Genomic DNA, 4,814 nt, shown 5'->3' with positions numbered 1-4,814 from the left:
CATGGCAACCACTCTGACTGCAGTGAAGGATTGTGGGGTATGGTAGCATTTCAACGACAAGGGAAACGCCCAGTTAATCGCTTGTTACACTGAGCGCCCGTATATAGTACATATTAGGGACACATAGCAGTATGACATCAGTTCATATTGCGTATAGTTATGACTGAATTAAAATAAGGTCCCGGAAGTAAAAATAAATAAAAAATGACTTGCTGCAACTATCACAATAAGTGCCTAACCAAGCTGGCATAAAAGTACTATAAGGGGTGTGATCCTGCCATTGCTTCACAAGTGCTGAAAATGATGGGGATGAGAAGTAGGCCTACTAGCTGCTTAATTATCTTGGATTGAGTAGACAAATCGAGGATGTACGGCTAGTCTTATCCATGAACCGTGCATTTCGTCGTAACTTCTAGAGCCTCTGAGATGCCATTTTGCAAACTTGACTTGCCACTTCGAGCTATATGTGGTGGAAGCCAAAAGGAAATTGGATGCTCATGATTCAGTCCTGTGCAGCATAGACACCGATTCCCGGAAAGTGATGAGCCATTCTACTTGTTGGGGGTTTCCACAGTTGTGAATTTAACCAAAACTGTTGTGAAATTGAAAAAATATAGGATGAAATTGTTTTGGTTAATTTTTACCCATATATTATTTTATTTCAATGGTAGATGGACTGTTTAAAAATGGGGGAAATAATATTTAATATCTAATATTTAATTTTGTCTTAAGATCTGAAACCATTCAGCATGTCAAATATACCATAATAGAGGAAATCAGGAAGAGGGCAAGACTATTTCACGGCACTGTATATGACCCACACACCAGCCCACATGCGCATACATGCACACACACACACAAACATTTTTGCATATATAATATATAAGAGATTCCAATACAGGATTTATGGACTGAAAAAACCCACATTATCTGAAAAAGCCTGACAGAGAGAAACTACTTAGGGCTATATATAACACCATCCCATATCCAATTTACAAGTACTATGATATTTCTGTTTTGTTGCTCTGGTCTACTACTGCAGGTCCATGTAACACATCTCATGCATTCTGAAGGACCTGGCCATAAATTAAATGAAAAAAACTGGTGGCCCATTGTGACGTGGAGAAAGCCTGAGTCTACAGGTCTTGAATTGAATCACTTCATATGCTTGAAATAGACACAGGGACATTCAGCATGCCTTACCTGGTACAGTGTGATTAATTTCAGTCTTCGTATGTCAGCTGCTCTTTCTATTAAAATTTTATGAAAAACGTATACCTTTGCGTGAAAAGACATGCATCGGCTGGAAACAGTTGAACAAAACTGGCATGTTAAACATCCAGCGAGACACCAACAAAAATATTGATTTCCTTTAGAGCATAGTGTTTTTTGCATCTAAAGTTCATTTTCAGTATTCATTGTCACTTGAAAGAGAGAATGGTTGATTAGAAATACATGTATTATTTGCAAATTTATATATTTTTTCCCCCACATCCATTTATCCATTCATCCTATTATTGTTTCTAAATATTAAGTTTGCGCGACATAGCTCAGGAGGTAAGACCGATTGTCTGGCAGTCGGAGGGTTGCCGGTTCAAACCCCGCTCTGGGCGTGTCGAAGTGTCCTTGAGCAAGACACCTAACCCCTAACTGCTCTGGCAAATGAGAGGCATCAATTGTAAAGCGCTTTGGATAAAAGCGCTATATAAATGCAGTCCATTTACCATTTACCAAGTTTGACACAGACTTATGAGTCTCTCTGTTGCCAAAAGGGGAGGATTATGTTTGTTTTTGTAAGCACTTGGGTTTGGCTCTGTAGTATCTCGCATATACTTCGTGATATATGCTAGATGCCATTCTTTTGTACCACATTCTAGGTGTGTCGTTTAACCTGAAGAGAAATGCACAATTGTCGCTATGATTTGTGTTGTGACAGATGAGTCAGTAGTTACCACCAGTTGAAGAAAAATAATTAAACATCTGTGGTGAATTTCAATGACAGCTTGCGTTCTGCAATGTTAGCACTCCCAATGTTACAATACCCAGTGGATCTATGAAGGCTCCCCCTGAGTCTAGTAACTGATGCACTAGTGTTATATTATGTTCAGAAAGGCCAAGGATGTGTTTCAGTACTCCATCAGATGCAATATAAGAGAATACCTTTTTTTATTAACCATAAAAGACCTGATTATATTTTCAGACTATCTCTCCCCCTTTACCATGTTCATTAAAATAAGTTCTTAAATCCTATGAAACATATAGATTGCAGTAGTTATTTTCAATCCACGTTGTGGAGAGTGTCAGCGTCTGCTGGTTTTTGTTTTCACCTGAAGATCAGCCATTGATGCAGACCCAAGAAACCCGGTCACCCGAGTTGCTGTGTAATCAAATGCTTTGATTGATGAGTTGCTATGCTGATGAAGTGCTGAGTAACAAAAGCCAGCAGGGACAGCTCATGAAAGTTTGATTTCATATGGTGTCCCTAATTGTACACAGTCTCAGATCTGGAATTACTTTTTCTACCTCCTGAATCCTGTATTAGACTACACACAGGCACCTATGTTTTGCTCTAGCGGACAAATAGTGCCAAATAGCTCTTTCATATGAATCACAGATTGTGTCTAATGCTGAAGCTATCCAACTACTCTCGGGTAGTATGCTTTGCAATGCCTCCCGGCTGGCCTGTTGGCCTTAAAAAAAAGATTAAAGTTGTGTCATTTTAGATAGACCTAAATGTTCGCTTGTATATGCCAGCTTAGATAGGCTAAATGTTCATTTTTATGTGCCAGTTTAGATTCTGTTCCTTTGCAGATTGAATGTAATTATCTTATTTTTTGTTTTAATCAGGATAATGCACAAATGAATATTCAAATGTGACACGGATATATTAATGCTTAATGGCATGCATGTTTACAAATGAGTTAGGACAGGTAAGGTTAATGAAATGCATGAAGACAAATGCAGGGCTTTGAAAGAAAAATGCTAATATGATTGCAATGGGGATTAGCCAATTATTTAATCATTTTTCTCTTCTATAGCATGATTGCAAATGAAACATTTCACGCAAAATGCCTTCAATTGTTTCCACTTGCAGGCACATTCCAATGTCTAGGGGAAAGGAAATTAAAAATGTAATTGAACTAGTAAAATCTAACATCTATGATTTATAGCATGCTAAACATTCCTATCCACTGGTCTTGACCACAAAACCCTCATTAGCTGCATGGCCACAATTAGGCCAGCCAGACTCAGTCAAGTGATCAGTCACACTCAATATCGAAAGGCTCACGTCAAAGACTCAGAATTCTCCCGTTTACTTGTCCCATGTCAGGTCTCGGGCGTGGGGCAGCGTCACTCTAAACAACATCACAAACAATGTGATGCAACAAATGTTGGACTCAGCATTCTTCTTTAACTTGAGATTATTTGCAAGTGTTGAGTTTATTCTTCACAAATGCGGTTTGACATTTTGCATTTTTTCGATAAATGTAACTGCCTGAAAGCTTGTTTGTGAAGAAAAGAATGAATGTTTTAAACATGGGTCAAAGATGATCAAATCCATGATCATAGTCAAATCTAAACCGTTGTTGTGTCTGTGGGTTGGAGTGGGCTTTTTGGCCCAGAGAAAATTTTGTATAGAAATCCACCAGCCCTTTGATATGTATTCCTATGAAATCCCAGAGGGACACAATGTTTAGTTCAGTGTGAATAAATGTCTGCATACCAGGCAATTACATTTTTACACATGAATCCGCTGTCTTTGTTTAAAACATCATCTCGATACAGTTTGAATGCCTTTTTTTTTTTTTTGGGTGTCTCAAAATGATATTCTCAAATGTTCAATTGAGAGTGGATAAGCATCAAAATTAATCAGATTTTATAACTGTACAGTAGTGGGGGAAAAAGCTTTGATGTAGAGGCAGACTGAATTTTGATCGATTGGGTATTCAAATATTATGATACTTGCATGCTGCAGTTTTATATGTGTGCCAAGCTCTGGTGATGCTTCTTATTTATAATTTATAATATGGTGGTTATTACTGTAATTAGTTAACCACAATTTGAGTTTCACTGTTGAAAATGACAGATAATGTTTTATTAAAGATATGATTATATGTTTTTTGAATTTGAATTGAAATCAGGGCAAATTAATTATTTACCTGTCCAATTTCTTTAAAATCCCCCTTTCTTCTTCATTTAAATAAAAATGAATGGTGCTATTATTCTAATGCTTTGTTCCAATTGGAGGAACACAAACCAAGATAATTCAATAACTACAGTTCAAAAGATCCACATCAACTGTTTGATGAGGATCTGATTAGCTATCTCTTTGTAATAAAACTGTGCACTAGCGATGGCATTTTAATGATGCATATGAAGGATTTCCATCTGCTTACAACACCATTTCTCTGATGAAGCCAGGATGGAGAGATGTTTGAATATTTAGCCTTGATAAACATTGAAGTATGGCTCTTTTTTTTACAAATGCAGTCTGTTTCCTGTTTTCCCTCAGCTGTTTCCACAACTACTTTCCTCTGATCGGCTTTCAAAATGAGACTTCCTGTCCTCCAAAGCCCCCACGTTTCTGGAATATTCCGGGTGATGGCCCAAGGCACGTGAGCAGAGACTACAGCAACAGCTAAAAAAACGCCTTCAGTTCTCAACAGCAGCTACAATTAATCCCCAAGAACATTTCTATACCTTCAAGGCTGGTGCTCAAACGTATTCAACATTCTTGGAAGACCAATGCAATGAGGAAATGCGGGCAAACATATAACATAGTGCTCAGTCACATTTAAAATATGTTACATCAA

The sequence above is a fragment of the Anguilla anguilla genome, chromosome 8 (assembly GCF_013347855.1).
Source record: "Anguilla anguilla isolate fAngAng1 chromosome 8, fAngAng1.pri, whole genome shotgun sequence".
Classification (NCBI taxonomy): Eukaryota; Metazoa; Chordata; class Actinopteri; order Anguilliformes; family Anguillidae; genus Anguilla; species Anguilla anguilla.
The sequence above is the reverse complement of the archived record's forward strand: the minus strand, read 5'-3'. Positions refer to the sequence as shown.